Consider the following 17061-nt stretch of genomic DNA (forward strand, 5'->3'; position numbering starts at 1 on the left):
TCATAACTTCAACTACAAAACTGATACACACATATAGACAGCATAATCATAACCAGTAAACCATAACCTTGTCCTAGACACCCCATTTGACCCCCTTTATACAAGATTTGGGTGCCACTACAGGACCTTGGTTGCAACAATGATCTATACGGTCCCAGTTTATGTCAATAACGTCACACAGGGATCTGTTATTTCCAGTGCAGTAACACCTGGAGACCTCCAACGCTGAGCAGGGCCCTATTGTGCTGGGCACAGCAGTCAACATGTTCAAGGGAAATAGAGGTATGCAGAGGCCTGGACCCAGATCCCACAGTGGGTTGGCAGCTGAGCCAGGATCAGAACCCGGCTCTCCCTACTGCCCCAGCCACTAGGCCATGCTGCCTCCCAAGGGGCCGGGATCTGTGGATGGAAGGCACCGTAGAAGAACAAAGTGTTATTGGCCCAGCTCCTACTGCCAGTGAGTTTATCCTGCAAGGGGACAGGTGAGAGGGGAACAATCAAAGCATTACATTTTGCAAACATTTCAGCTTGTACATGTGAGCCAGGAGGTGTGGCCGGCCCTATAGAGCTCGTTGGGGTGTTGACTCTGAAGCATAATGATGACAGGTCTGGTTCACTCCTGCCTGGCACTGTCATTTGCACCTGTGCAAAGTGAGTGAGACACTCTCCACGCAGACTAATAGTGTTTTACACCCGTGTTCCACTGACTGCCCAGGTGTAACACGAGGAGCCAGACCCTCCCTCCAGTGCCGTGCTGCCCTAATGCAAGCGTAGCCAGCTGCGAGGGTATCATCTGGTGGGGAAGAGCCATCCCAGTGGCTCCTGCACCACCTTCTATCCTGGGGTTGTGAACTGGGGAAAGGCAACGTGGCTGCCATGTCCTCGCTGTCCCCAGCCACCAGCACAGACCCTCAGGGCCACCTGGGACTCCTGGCATGCAGCGGCTGTATCGTATGACAGGGCCCCAGGCCGCTGCAGAGGGGGCCCAAGATTTTAACACACCCTTGCCTCAGCCATGTCGAATCGCGCTCGTCAGCTGCAGCGGCGCCTCCCCCCCGGGCGCACGGTAGTGGGGAATGAGCTGCGCGTGTCTCCAGGGTTTCTGTGCTGGGGAGCAGCTCGGCTACTGTGGTCTGCGCACGGAGCCCCGTGCTCTCCTGGCGACTTTACTTTCGGTGTCGCTGGCCCCCGGGCTCTAGGAGAAACCGCTCAGGGCTGGAGGAGTCAGGCTGCTGCTGGTAAAACGTGCATCATTAGCTGGGTGCTGGCCTGGGCACGAAGCAACTGTGCTGGGCCCTTGACCTGACCGGGCAGCAGAGTGCCATGTGAGCACCTATAGAGCCCCACCCCCAGTCCATATCATAGAATCATAGACTAGCAGGGTTGGAAGAATCATAGAATATCAGAGTTGGAAGGGACCTCAGGAGGTCATCTAGCCCAACCCCAGCTCAAAGCAGGACCAATCCCTAACTAAATCCTATAACTGCCGTACATCGAGAGATCCGCCTGCCTGGACTGATTGCCCACCTTGCTGGGTTCCTTTGGTGTCCCTAATTCCCACCTTGTGAAAACTCTGCCTGGCTCCTGCCCCAGCTGGGGGCCCATCCTCTAAGCCACGTGGCTGCTCTTTTGTATGGTGAGCCACCCCCTTCCCACATCCAGCAGTGCACTGGCAGATAAGCAAGGACTCCCTTATCTGTGCAGGTCAATCTCCCAGTCTGGTTTTCTTTCCTTCCCTCCCCCACTCTGCTGCTTCTCCCTTCGCTCTCCCCTCTGCTCTGTGGAACAGGGCCCTCGGGACCAGTGCATATGTGGCACCATCTTAAACACCCCTTCAGAACGGAATTAGCCTGAGGTGCAAGCTGCCTGGGGCAGACACCCCCGAATGATCCCGGGGTGCATTGTCTGTCTCTGACTCTCCTCCTCTCCAGAGCCTGGCCTGCTCTATGTATCAGTACATCCCTGGGTGGAGAAAGGAAGGTCGGACTCTGTGGAAAAAATCCCCGAGCCAAATTCTTCGCTGGCCTGGAATGACTTGGGTGGAATTAAACCCGCAGAGAAGCTGAAGCCAGTGGGAACAGGAGCAAGTCCCTACTGACACGGGGTGAGATTCTGATCTCTGGTGCAGTGGTGTAAATCCAGCATCAGGGTAGCTGTTCTGGACTGACACCGGCTCAGCTGAGATGAGAACATGGCCCTGGTACTTCGGTGTGCTGGGAGCGTAAGCCCCCGTATTCCGTGTGTGGGTGGGTGAAATCAATCACTTATAGGCTCCAGTCAGATCAGGGCCCTGGTGCGCTGGGCACTGCACCTACTCTGCCCCTGTCCCCAAGAGCAGCCCGTCCCGAAGTACGGCCAGCCAGTGGATTAGACAGCAGCTCAGCCCCTTACAGCTCCTTGTGCCGGACTCCAGTGTGCATGGGAAGGCAGAGCGCTGGATAGGGCTGGGAACAATCTGAGACTGGGCTCAAAAAGTGGGGAAACGCCGCTGTGCATTCTGCTGAGGCAAAGCAATCGCACCTGGATGAGCCAAGACATAGAATCATAGAATCATAGATCAGGGTTGGAAGGGACCTCAGGAGGTATCTAGTCCAACCCCCTGCTCAAAACAGGACCAATTCCCAACTAAATCATCCCAGCCAGGGCTTTGTCAAGCTGGGACTTAAAAACCTCTAAGGAAGGAGATTCCACCACCTCCCTAGGTAACCCATTCCAGTGCTTCACCACCCTCCTAGTGAAATAGTGTTTCCTAATATCCAACCTAAACCTCCCCCACTGCAACTTGAGACCATTACTCCTTGTTCTGTCATCTGCCACCACTGAGAACAGCCGAGCTCCATCCTCTTTGGAAACCCCCTTCAGGTAGTTGAAGGCTGCTATCAAATCCTCCCTCACTCTTCTCTTCTGCAAACTAAATAACCCCAGTTCCCTCAGCCTCTCCTCATATGTCATGTGCTCCAGCCCTTAATCATTTTCGTTGCCCTCCGCTGGCGTCTCTCCAGTTTGTCCACATCCCTTCTGCAGTGGGGGGCCCAAAACTGGACGCAATACTCCAGATGTGGCCTCACCAGTGCTGAATAAAGGGGAATAATCACTTCCCTCAATCTGCTGGCAATGCTTCTACTAATGCAGCCCAATATGCCCTTAGCCTTCTTGGCAACAAGGGCACACTGCTGACTCATATCCAGCTTCTCGTCCACTGTAATCCCCAGGTCCTTTTCTGCAGAACTGGTGCTTAGCCAGTCGGTCCCCAGACTGTAGCGGTGCATGGGATTCTTCTGTCCTAAGTCCAGGACTCTGCACTTCTTGTCCTTGTTGAACCTCATCAGGTTTCTTTTGGCCCAATCCTCCAATTTGTCTAGGTCACTCTGGACCCTATCCCTACCCTCCAGTGTATCTACCTCTTCCTCCAGTTTAGTGTCATCTGCGAACTTGCTGAGGGTGCAATCCATCCCATCATCCAGATCATTCATAAAGATGTTGAACAAAACCGGCCCCAGGACCGACCCCTGGGGCACTCTGCTTGATACCAGCTGCCAACTAGAGATGGAGCCATTGATCATTACCTGTTGAGCACAACAATCTTGCCAGCTTTCTATCCACCTTATAATCCATTCATCCAAGCCAGACCTTCTTTACCTTGCTGGCTTACCTGGTGTAAAGCCCAGTGGCAGGAGTGAGTTACCCCAGGCAGAAATTCAGCCCAGCAGAGAAACAGATCCCGAGTCTCCCTTCCAGCCGGGCGCTGCAGAAACCAGGGGTTTTAACACCAGCTTTGTGCCTCCCTTGGCCTGGGGTCCCCAGACTGTTCCCTTTCCCCCCGTCACATCCTCATCCTCACGCCCCCCACCCCAGGGGATGTAGCCTTGACCACACCGAGGAATCCCGGTGCCGGGGGCTATTTCCAGCTGGCAGGATCCAGCAGCCTCCTGGTGTTGGCCAGGCACTCGGATTGCGCTTGTGTGAGCAGCGGGGGGACAGGCAGCGGTCTGGGCCACGGGAGTGGGGCAAGGGCCTCGGGAACCCAGTCCGGGCAAGGAGAGGCCAGCATGAGGCCTGTTTATGGTGCATAGGTCTGTCCCGGCCCTCTGCACAATCAGCGGGGGTGGTGGTGGGGGGAGGGAGATTCCATCCCCAGTGCTTCAAATTCATTATTGTTTATAGTTAATATTAAAAGGGAAAAGAGACAAAAGGCGTGAGCCAGCAGGAAGGGGAGTGGAGAACGAATAGACTGGAATGTGGAGCTGATGAGATAAGGGGGCTGCTGGTTATTTCTCCTGCACGGACGGGCCGCACAAAGGCTCCATCTACACATGGATAAAACCCCCCTGGCTGGCCCAAGTCAGCTGACCCGGGCCAGCCACGGTTGTGCAGCTTTTCTCCCTGTGTAAACGTACTCTCCAATCCCAGCCTGGCTTCTCTGACCACACACACACACACACACACACACACACACACACACACACACACACACACACACACACACACACACACACACACACACACACCTGTCTCTCCCCGAGGCACTGACCAGGGAGGTTATGTCAACGTCCCACTGGTGGTCCGAGCTGCACGTTCTCTCCGGGTCACTGAGGGAGCAGCGCCCGTGCCTGGCGCGTTCACTCCACAGCCCTCCTCCTCTGAGACGTCAGGCAGGGCTGCCCCTCCTGCATGCGCCGGAGCCTGGAGCAAGTTCGCTGACCAAACCCCGACACTGAGCTGTCTCCCTGCGTCAGACAGGCCTGGCAGCCGGTGCCCCAACTGGGGATGTGACAGGGAGGGCCACTTGCTGAAGTGAGGGAGCACGCTGGTGAGCAGGCCCGGGGGGGCATAACTGGGAGGCTTAGAACATGCTCTCACCACATTAATATCAGCAAGACTCATTGCTGGAGGCAAGAGGGCACAGAGCATGTGGGGGTACGGCTTAGGAGGACAGTGTGGGACTCAGCAGGTGAGCTAAAGGTTTGCGAGCTGTAGAGAGTCATAATACCAAGCTCTCACACAGCACTTTCATCAGGCGATCTCTACACGCTCGGTAGGCACTATCATTATCCCTACTGTACAGATGGGGAAACTGAGGCACAGAGCAGGGGAGTGACTTGCCCAAGGTCACCCAGCAATTCTATTGAATGGCTAGACAGAGAGCCTGAATCCCAGTCCAATGCTCTATCCGCTAGTGCACACTGCCCCCTGAGAAGCAGGGCCACCTGCCGCCAGGCCTTGTGGTGAGGATTGGTACAGCGGAGCGGTACCAGTATGAGGCAGTGCTAGTTTGGATGGGGGACAAAGTTAAACCACTTAGCTACGCCAAGTGTGACTGCTGGGAACCATTCACGCTTCAAACAGAACACAGACATCCCAAGGCTCAAAGCCTTAAGGCAAAGCTGCAGAAACTCTCTGGAGCCTGCATCCCAAGCAAGGGGGAAACGTTCAGAGGCGAGGGATGCAGACCAAGCATCTCAAACAGGTGAGTAGGAGAGAGGAGAAAGCCTACAAGGAAAGGAAGATGGGCCAGATCAGCAAAGAAAACTACCACTTGGAAGTCAGAAAGTGCAGGGGGAAAGTGAGAGCTGCCAAATGCCAAGCAGGATTAAAGGATTAAAGGAAATTCAAACCAAAGCTTTGTTTGATAGCTATATAAATAGAAAGGAATGAAGAAGTGGGACAGTTTAACACTGAGGGCGGGGTGGAGATTAAAGATAATCTAGGCCTGGCCCAACATCTAAATGAATACTTTGCCTCGGTTTTTAATGAGGGTAATGAGGAGCTGAGGTACAGTGCCAGGGCAGCTAATGGGAACGAGGATATGAAAGTAGAAATTACCACATCGAAGGCGGAAGTCAAACTCATACAGCTTAATGGACTAAACTGGGAGCCTGCATAATCCCCATCCAAGAAAATTAAAGGAAATTGCAAGCCCAATTGCAAGGATTTGTAACAAATCCATAAACTCAGGGGTAAAACCCTCTGAGTGGAGAACTGAAAATATAGTACCTATTTCTAAGGAAGGGGGGGAAATGATCTGGGAAATTACAAGCCTGTTAGTTTGACCTCCATTGTATGCAAGGTCTTGGAACAAATTTTGAAAGAGGAAGAAGTTCAGGACATAGAAATAAACAGTAATTAGGAGAAAATACAACATTATGCCGGGCTGTATTAGCAGGAGTGTTGTAAGGAAGCATGAGAAGGAATTCTTCCACTCTACTCCATACTGATTAGGCCTCAGCTGGAATATTGTGTCCAGTTCTGGGCACCACGTTTCAGGAAAGATGTGGAAAAATTGAAGAAAGTCCAGACAAGAGCAACAAAAATGACGAAAGATCTAGAAAACATGACCTATGAGGGAAGATTGAAAAAATTGGGTTTGTTTAGTCTGGAAATTGGGTTTGTTTAGTCTGAACTGCCAGGCCACCTCTGGGCCTGCCAGCTCAGCGCCCGGCTCCTCTGGGCCTGGCAGTTCAGAGCCCCGGCACCTCCGGGCCTGGCAGTTCAGAGCCCCGGCACCTCTGGGCCTGGCGGTTCAGAGCCCCGGCACCTCTGGGCCTGGCGGTTCAGGGCCCCGGCACCTCTGGGCCTGGCGGTTCAGAGCCCTGGCACCTCTGGGCCTGCCAGCTCAGCGCCCGGCTCCTCTGGGCCTGGCAGTTCAGAGCCCCGGCACCTCCGGGCCAGGCAGTTCAGAGCCCCGGCACCTCTGGGCCTGGCAGTTCGTAGCCCCGGCACCTCTGGGCCTGGCAGTTCAGAGCCCCGGCACCTCTGGGCCTGGCAGTTCAGAGGTCTGGCAAATCTAGGCCTGGCAGATTGTAGCCCCAACACCTTTGGGCCTGGCAGTTCAGAGCCCCGAAAACTCTGGGCCTGGCAGTTTCTGCCCTGGCACCTCTGGGCATCGCAGTTAATAGTCCCAGCACCTGTGAACTTGGAAGTTCATAGGCCCGGCAACTCCTGCCCTGGCAGTTCATTGCACCGGCACCTTTTGGCCTGGCATTTCTTAGGACAGGCACCTCTAGGCCTGGTAATTCAGACCCCTTTTGTACATCCGGGACGGGCAGCTCAGAGCCCCGGCTCCTCTGGACTTGGTAGTTCAACGCTCTGGCACCTCTGAGCCTGGCAGTTCCTACCCCTGGCACCTCTGGGCATGGCTGTTAATAGTCGCAGCACCTGGGAGCCTGGAAGTTCATAGGTCCGGCAACTCCTGGCCTGGCAGTTCCTAGCCCTGGCACCTCTGAGCCTGTCAGGTCGGAGCCCGGGCACCTCTGGGCATAGAATTTCCTATTCCCAGCACCTCTGAGCCTGGCAGTTCATAGCCCCAGCACCTTAGGGTATGGAAGTTCATAGCACCAGCACCTCAGTGCCTGGCAGCTCAGAGCCCCGGGACTTCCAGGCTAGGCACATCAGTTATGAATTTTTAAAAATTGCTTGAGCCCTGGAAGATCTTGTATTACAAATCAACCACTGACGACACCCCAAGTGACTCACACCCCAGATTGCCTGGGATCACAGCTCCCAGCTCCCAGGCCTGTGCTCAGGCCACTCGGTTGCGCCGCTTTGTTATGCGGTGCCTGGCTTACAGGGTCCTCAGGTTCGAATCCCAAGACCACGAGGAGACAGAACGAGAATGAGCCTCATGGCTGCTAGACGGGGCGATGAATGAACTCGCTCCATCCCCTCCATGAAATACCCACGGCCCTCCCATGCAGAACGGGCGTCACAGCCCCCCCTGCTCCAGACACGACAGGAACATGTGATGAGACAGTGCCCAGGTTGGCCATGAGCTGCGATACGAGCCTACACCCCGGCCCCCGCAGTGCCCCCCCCATCCCCTCAATTCCAGCTGGCTTTGATCTGTTTGGGGGGTTGTGGGGGGACACTTCCCTGACACACAGTCACGTGTCCCCCGGGGAGGGTAGAGATGGCTTCCCCGGCCTCACCGAATGCCACGGGGGTGAGGGTGCAGAGGTGGGGGGCGCTAGCAAGAGCAGACATGGGGGGCTGGCCTCTTTGGCTGCTCCTGCTATTCGGAAACAGCTGGGTCTCCTCTTGTCCCAGCTGCTGCTGCCCCCTGCTGGTGGCTGGTGATGATGTGTTTTTAAGCTCCCGGTCTGACCAGAAAACAGGACTATGCAGCAAGGAGGAGTGGGGGGGGGGAGGACTGAGGTTCCCATGTGTAAAGGTATTTTGGTGTTGCTGCGCTCAGTGTTGCAATGTCTAACAGATCTAGGAGCCAAACTCACAAGGACAGTGAATGGGATTTAGGCTCCAAGTGCCTAAATCTCTTGGGCTCCTAAATCCGTTAGGCCTTGCACTGATGAGCACCGCAATTCCTAAATACCTTTGACAAAGTTGGGACTTCGGGCCTGCTCCTGCTCTCGCACATGCTGGTGTAAATCAGGAGTGGCTCCACTTGCCCAGCAGGACTATGCTAGTCAGCGTAAGTGTCCAGTTAAAAGCAGAGGGCCAGACGCTCAGCGGGTGTCACTGGCCACAGGGCCACAGCCAGGAAGGAGCCCGTGTATCCTTGAGTGTGTGTATAACATGTAAATAGAAACCACAGCGAACCCTCCTCCTTGGCCACCAGCAGGCCTTGTTCCGTGCGGTGTCACCAGTGGCTAAGGCAGTGGGCTAGGAGCCAGGGGATCTCAGTGCTTTTCTTACCTCTGCCATTAAACACTGGGTGAGGTTGGGGAAGTCACAATTAATTAGTCTTAATTAATTAGCCTCTTAGAGTTGATATGGCTACTTCCACCTTTTCATGTTCTCTATGTATATATCTATCTCCTTACTATATGTTCCATTCTATGCATCTGATGAAGTGGGCTGTAGCCCACGAAAGCTTATGCTCAAACAAATGTGTTAGTCTCTAAGGTGCCACAAGTACTCCTGTTCTTTTTACAGCACGCCTCAGTGCCTCTGTTCTCCCCATGCAAAATGGGGATAATGATGCCCATCTTCCTACCCCAGTGCCCTAAGTAGAACCTTCCCACCGACCTTCCGGAGAGAGAGCGCTGTGTGTGCCTGCGCTTCCTCTGTACAATCTGCCCCAGCTAGACGCACAAATGGCTGCTGTCTCTGCAGCCAGCCAGCCAGAGTTCTTAGCTATTTAAAGATAATGGAGCACAGAGACACCGGGGAGCGTAAGGGACCTCTACTCGGGAGCCGGGGGTGTAATTCCCAGCTGGAGGAGCCAGACACACTAGCTCGGATCGAGCTAGCGAAATAAAACTAGGCTGGAGCTGCGGCAGTGCCGGCGGTGGGAGGGGCTAGCTGCCCCGATTACATGTCTAGCATCTCAGATGGCTACCTACGGTGGTTAGCCCCTCCTGGGGCTTGTGCTGCCTCTATGTTTAGCCCGCCAGCATGTGCAGAGCTAGCGTGGGTCTGTCTCCTCCAGTTGGGAATCACCCCGCCAGCTCCCGTGTGGAGGTGCCCTTGGGCTCAGCGACCTGAATGTTAACATGCCCAATGGAGTGAGGTGCCCAGGCTCCCCGCACAGTGCCCGGGGGGTGTTTGGCACCTGAGAATGGGATCCACACAAGCCATCGCGCTGAGTGGGGAGCTGCCAAAGCCAGCCAGAAGGAAATGCTATGGAGAGTGGCGAGAGCCTCACCCTCCAAGGGACCCAGGAGCCTACATCTGGGCCGGATGGACACACCTCCTTCTGCCGCGGATTGACAGCCATGGAGCCGTCCCCGGAGCTCAGAACTAGGTAGATTTGGATGTGGAGGACCCTGGTTCAAGTCCCCCCCTCTGCCTGAGAGGAGCAGAGCCTTGATCCGGCATCTCCAACCCAAGTGGACCGCTAACCACTGGGCTATGGAATATCCTGGGGTGTCTCACTCGCTCCTGTCGAAGCTCTGTCATTATTCATTGGAGCAGAGATCTGAACCGGACGCTCCCATTTCCCCGAGGAGCCCCCTGGCCCCGGGGCTATGCAGTGTGTTACCCAGCGAGGGCAGAGCGCTGGAGAGGGCAGGGGCCACTGACAGACGAGGCACTCCAGTGACCGGCTGCTGATGGAGAATGTGGCAGGATGGTGCACAGGGCCAAGCAAAATGTTCCAGACCCTGAGAGGCTGAGAACCACCAACTTGTTTCACCGATGCCAATGAGTGTGTCGTGGGTCATGCCGTGGTATGGGGAGGAGCCAGGTGGAGTATTGGGTGGTTACAATGGGGGCCCGAGCCTTGTTAGGGATCACGCAGGAGACTCAGCTTCTTCATCTGCATGCTCGTCCCTTTCCTCCTCTTCGTCTGCGCCCCCAGAGGCCTTTGCTGGAGCTGCTCCAGTTTCCTGCTTTCTGGAGTTTTGACTTGAGCTGCTTTTCTTGAACCTCACTGCATCAGAACGTGCTTCCTTCAGGCTGGGCCCTTCCATGGTCCCCATCCACATTGAATCAGAGCCTTGCTCAAGGACGGTGCTCCCAGGAGAGAGGGAAGGATTGTCTCCATTTTACAGATGGGGAATGGAGGTGCAGGGTGGATTAATAGACTTGTCCAAGGACACACCTAGAGTCAGTGGCAGAGCTGAAATCATTAACTATTATTATTATTTATCATTTGTATTGTGGTAGCACTTAAAGCAAGGGTCGGCAAACTATGGCCCACGGGGGGACCGTCCTGCCAGGCCACCAAGCTCCTGGCCCGGGAGGCTCAGCCCCTGGCCCCTCCCCTGCTGTCCCCCCTTCCCCGCAGCCTCCGCGCGCTTGCTCCGCTGCTGGCGCAATGCTCTGGGCGGTGCGGCTATGCGCTCCTGGGGCAGCGCAGCGGCAGAGCCCGGCCTGACCCGGTGCTCTGTGCTGCGCGGTGGCGGCGGCGGCGTGGCCCGGCTCCAGGCAGTGCAGTAAGGGGGCAGGGAGCAGGGGGCGTTGAATAGAGGGCAGGGGAGTTCGGGGTGGTGGTCGGGGGCGGGGGTATGGATAGGGGTCGGGGCGGTCGGGGAGAACATAGGCTTGAATGTGGGCAGAGGTCCCAGGGGGCAGTCAGGAAGGAGGGGGGTTGGATGGGGCAGCAGGGGGCAGTCAGGGGACAGGGGGTTCTGCGGGCAGTCAGGGGACAGGGAGAAGGGGTGGTTGAATGGGGGCAGGGGTCCCGGGGGAACTGTCAGGAATGAGAGGAGGGGTTGGATGGGGCAGCGGGGGTCCGGGGGTGGTCAGTGGACAGGGAGCGTGTGTGTGTGTGTATGGGGCAGGGGTCCCAGAGGGGCCGTCAGGGAACAGGGGGGGTTCGATGGGGCAGGAGTCCTGGGGGGGGGGGCAGATAGGAGGTGGGGGCCGGGCCACGACCCCCTCCCCTAACCGGCCCGCCATACAATTTACGAAACCCGATGCAGCCCTCGGGCCAAAAAGTTTGCCCGCCCCTGTCTTAAAGGCTACAGCCAAGGTGGGTGTTAAAACCAGACCATGTCTGGCGTCCTGGGACTGTTGGACATTCCTGACTGCCTGTGACCCAGTGGCATTTACTCAGCATGACGCAAGAAGGTGATCCCACTTTCTCGCTGGGACAGGCCTGGGGTGAGAGAGACTGTGGCTCTGTGCACTGCAGCGACACGGCAAATCACGCTGACAAGCCGAAATACCCAAAGCAGCACAGAGCTGGGCTCTCTGTACCAAGGACTCCTTGGCTGACTGGTGGCAAGTTATTCCAGCCAAGATTTTCAAAAGTGTCTAATCATGTGGGACGTCTCTGGCTTTGACTGCAGAACTTCACACACACGACTCCTCATCAGAGGGTGGCCGCTCAGCCGATTCTGAAAAGATCACCATTTAAGGTATCTCAAGTAGTGCCCCCCAAAATGGAGACCCCTCCAAATCACTAGTCCCCTGTCTGTGCCTCAGTTTCCTCTGTCGTGTAAAAGGAGATTCTAATGCTTTCCCGCATTGCAGCGGGAACGTAGCTTCATGAAGGTGCATAGACCATTTCAGACCTGGGTGGAAGGTGTTATCTGTGGACAAAGCAAATGTAACCCCCACGGAGCTAACCTAGGTCCCTGGGGCTCCCAGGGAAAGGGCAGGACTGGCAATGTGGGAGGCTGGCAGGGCCGGCTCCAGGCACCAGCGAAGGAAGCAGGTGCTTGGGGTGGCCAATGGAAAGGGGCGGCACATCTGGATCTTTGGCGGCAATTAGGCGGCGGGTCCCTCAGCCTCAGTCCCTCTCTTCTTCTTTGAGCTGCCGCCGAAGTGCCGCCAATCTTTCCCCCCCCCCCGACTCTCCACTTGGGGTGGCAAAAAACCTGGAGCTGGCCCTGGGGGCTGGTGAGTTCCAGGCCTGCATGCAAGGTTCCCCCTGAGAACTGGCCTCTGGGGACCTGAAAGCAAAATCCCCCAGTTTGAGCCTTTCCCGCTCCAAGCTGACTCCCAGTTTGTAGAGCTTTATTGCTGAATCTTCCCCCAGCCAGGCGGAGTGAGCCCCCAGCTCCCTAGTCAGCACATGGCCAGCTCTGCTCTGCCTGCTAGTCCAGGGCTGCTGCCCGCTGGGCGTGTGTCTGAGCGCTGGGGTGGGGGACGACAGTTAGGAGTTTAGTAGAGTTTTGTAATCTGCACCCAGAGCCTGCAGCCCTTTGTGGGGAGGGGAGAGCCTGGCACCAGCAGCAGCCTGACTCACGGAGGTGTGAGTGAACCATCTTTAGTTAGTGAGACCCCCAGACCCTGAACTGTGTCCTCAAGCCAGGGGTCAGGGTTTGGGGGGTTTATTACCTGCTGCCTATTAAACCTGTAGAAAGACTTACCATCTTATCCCACATGTGAGTCCTCTGGGCTGTGCAGAGCCCAGTCAGCCACATCGCTAACTGCGGCCCGCACAGAAGGTAGCATGGTCACAGGTCATGAAGGGCCCCTACAAGGTACGCCTACCCATGGAACACTAGTATGACTTTTGCTAGATCAGGTCACGTGACTGGGGAAATTCATGGGTATTATCAGTGTGGGCACCAGTGACCCTGAGAATAGTGTTTTACCCTGTTCTGTTCTATTTACCTGCTGTTTGATGTAATTACTGTGTTAAAGACGTTGTATGTGTCTGTGTTATTTCTTGGGAGTCTCCAACTATCTGGCAAGTAAGTGGGGGTTACCCTGTGGTTAGAATTTTCTTCCCTCGCTCGCCTGGTGACCCAGGTTAGAATTTTCCTCCCACGCTGCCCTGGTGACCCTGCCAGGAAAGAGCGAGGGGGTGGAGGCACCACCAAATAAACCCATATGGGGAGAAAGACGCGTTCTTTTTCTTGACAGCAGCTGGAGTTTTACATCATGTTCCTCCATCCAGTTTGACACAAACACAGTCACCAAGTTCCCATCAGGCAGTTCTCTGAGTGGCATCGGTAAGAGAAGTGTCCATACGCTCTCTTTGCCTGTTGATCTGATCTGACGACTCTTCTCAGATCCAGCCACTTTGAGGCTCAATGCTTTTCCAAGGTTGCAACTGTCCTGAGCTGCCTTTGCATCAGGAGCTGAGCTGGGCGGCAGCTGGCCACTACTAGCAGTGTTGGTCTGTAGCTCAGAAGAGCAAGGAATGGATCTTCCTGCTTCAGTATTTCCTTGGCCCTCTGTACAGCTCTCGCTGCCTCTACAGTGGCTTGTGGGTAATGCAGGCTGCTAGTGATGTGTTCAAAATCAGATTGTGTTTGGAAAGACTTAACTTCAGCTGCCGTGAACTGTGGCCCATTGTCCACCAATAGTTGTTCTGCAATACCAACCTTGGTGAATGCGCTCTTTGCTTTCTTGATCTCACTGCAACATGTTGTAGCGTTCAAATGTGCGATTTCAATGTATATCTAGAAAAATAATCCACTGCAACTAGATAATGGCGTCCTCTGAATTCGCAGCAATCTGCTGCTTGCCTATTTCAGGGTCTGTTTAGTAGAGGTGTTGTTATTCGAGGCTTTGGGTTGTGTTGGTCTGTTAGTTCTGCAGTGTTCACGTGTGGGAGAGACTGGGCATTTTCTGTAATAATTTTGTAGGACCATGGTGTGTGCCTCAGTTTCCCCTCCTGGCTGCATCGTTAACTAGGTGGTGGGAAAAGGTTTACTCTCTGCAGAGATACAGGTGTGATGAACACCTGGCTGTCTGAGTCCTGGGCCCCATTTCCATGAGTCTGAGAAGACAATGGACACTCCAATTGTCCAGTCATTTGATATCTAGCAACTAACGACCATGGATGCTCCTCTCCCCCGCCCTGCAGGAGGCCAGTTTTGTTTGATCAGCTGAACAATAGAAGACTGAGGAGGGGCCAGGTGGGGGATTGTTAAGTGTGAGCTGCTGGGAGCTGCAGACTCTCCTGAATTGGGACAGAAGATGGGTCAGAGGGCTCTGGGATGACCAAGTGGCCCATGCTGTAACTTTCTGTTCTCTATGCTCCCCCCAAGGACTTTCTACACTCTGTTCCCCACATCGAATAAACCTGACTGCTGTTCACAGTGCTGGCTGAAAGTCACTGCAGATGCTGAAGCTGGGGGTGCATTGCTTCCTTTGGTGTCCAACCCAGGAGGACTGGCTGAGGGGAGCTCACGGTGTGAAGCGGGGGGCTGAAGGCTCCGAGGTTCAGTCCCAGGAGGCGGTGACGCCAAGTGGCTGACCCCAGTGAGAGAGTGTGACCCTAAGGGGGCTGCCACACTGAAGGGCTCCTCCCAGGGGCTGTTCCGGAGCTGTTCAAGTGCACCAGACCTGTGAAACCATGGCAGCATGAAGCTGCTTTGTTGATGTCCTCACTGAGTCGTTGACTGATTGGCCCACTCAGCATTTAGTTAATCCATGATGTCCTTCATGAATGAGGTCTAGACTTTGTCCTCTCAAGCGTTTGGGATGACAATGTGATTGCCTTTAACTGGCAGTCCATTGGACTCATTTAACTGCTCATGTACAGCAAAGTGGTCTCTTACCACAGCCCTAGTGGTCTTTAGATTCTTGGGCCATCCTGCCTGAATGTAACTACAGCACGATTGAAGTTGTTTATCTTTTGCTAGCAGCTGTATAGTGTCCTTCCTGATACTGGTCTGTAAACTTCCACAGCAGCCACGTAAACCTTTACAACGTCCTCTTACGCACAGGTGTTTGAGTACGATGCTGGACTCTGGGACATGTCTGCTCTTACCAGGTTTTGACCAGAAACATATTCAGCAATCGGATTGAATCGCATTAGCCTAATCAAAAGACATTGGCACCTTCGTGGTGCTTGATCCAGGTCTTTCCCATCGATGAGGGTTACAAGAAGCGTAGGGTCGGTTGTCAGTTTACAGATATCTGTAGAAGTTCCCACATGCCCATATGCTTGCCAGGCACTCCTTTTCAATCTACACATCATCTTTCTGCTTTTGTAAGTATACGAGAGCCGAATGCAACTGGTTTCCACTCAGGTCCTCACAGCTGCAACAATACGCCACCACGTTCACAGCTATTGACATCAGCACTGACCACTGTGAGATTGGTTATACTGTAGAACTTTGAAACTGGACATTTCTTTTACCCTTTGGAAGGCAGTCTCTTAAGTTGGTCCCCACAGCCAGGATGCATTGCACCTTAACGGTTCATTGAGTGGTTTTGCCACTGTTTAGAAAGATTGTGCAGGTATCGGCCAAGATAGTGTACCATCCCTAGTATGCATCTCCTTGCAGGCACTCTTGTTGGTGCATTCAACTCTGCAATTGCTTTTACTTTCTCAGGGCTAGGATTAATTCCATCTTTGTTTATTATCTGTCCCAAACATTCAATCTGTTATAGGCCAAAACCCATTTTTCTTTCTTTAGCTTGAATCCAGACACCCTGATTAAGCTCAGAACTTCCTTATTAGCTTTTTGTCATGTTCTTCCATCGATGACCCACATACTAAAATATCATCCATAAAAACAACAACCTCATTTATGTTCTTTCTTTGGAAAATGTCAGGAGCGCAGGTAATCCCCAAAATCTCCCAAGTGGCATAATTAATGTGGTCAGTTTAGCACTCTCTTTGGCTAAAACAATTGGCCGGAAACCACTTACGGCATCTAGCTTAGAGAATACAGTAGCTCCTGCAGCATTAGGGATGAAGTTTTCTAGTGGAGGATACACTTTTCTCTCACTATTGCTTCATTAAGTCTTTTAAGATCCACACAGATGGGTGTTTTCCCATTTTTCTTTACAACAGGTACCATTGGTGTGCACCATGCAGCTGGCTCAGAGATTTTTGTAATTATGCCCTTCGAATTCCATTCTCTTTAACTCAGTCTCTATTTTATGAAGCAATGGGAGAGGAATTCTTTGGGGTGTATATGGTTTGCTGCTGTCTCATAAGATGATTTGTCTAGTATCTCCTTCAAAAAGTCCAATATCACAAAGCATTCCACCGAATTCTCCCACCTTTCTCATTAGACCTGTCATGGCAACCACATCGCAAATGAGAAGGTTGTCAGCCTTCGATCGTCTGCTCATGTATACATTAAAATTAAAGCTTTTGTCTTTCTATGTTGTCTCAGTGGAAAACTGTCCAATTAAGTTCATATAGATCTGGGGATATTTAGGACAGTATCTGCAGGGTCCAGCTCCAGGAGTGTTGAAGGTGATGACATATTGGGCTGTATTAGTAGGAGAATTGCCAGCAGATCAAGGGAAGTGATTATACCCTTCTATTGGGCGCTGGTGAGGCTGCGTCCAGTTTTGGTCCCCTCACTACAGAAGGGATGTGGACAAATTGGAGAGAGTCCAGTGGAGGGCAACGAAAATGATTAGGGGGCTGGGGCACATGACTTATGAGGAGAGGCTGAGGGAACTGGGGTTATTTAGTCTGCAGAAGAGAAGAGTGAGGGGGGATTTGATAGCAGCCTTCAACTACCTAAAAGGGGGTTCCAAAGAGGATGGAGCTTGGCTGTTCTCAGTGGTGGCAGATGACAGAACAAGAAGCAATAGTCTCAAATTGCAGTAGGGGAGGTCTAGGTTTGATTTTAGGAAACACTATTTCACTAGGAGGGTAGTGAAGCACTGGAATGGGTTAGCTAGGGAGGTGATGGAATCTCCATCCTTAGAGGTTTTTAAGGCCCAGCTCGACAAAGTCCTGGCTGGGATGATTTAGTTGGTGTTGATCCTCCTTTGAGCAGGGGGTTGGAC

The sequence above is a fragment of the Chrysemys picta genome, chromosome 1 (genome assembly GCF_011386835.1).
Source record: "Chrysemys picta bellii isolate R12L10 chromosome 1, ASM1138683v2, whole genome shotgun sequence".
NCBI classification, from domain to species: Eukaryota; Metazoa; Chordata; order Testudines; family Emydidae; genus Chrysemys; species Chrysemys picta.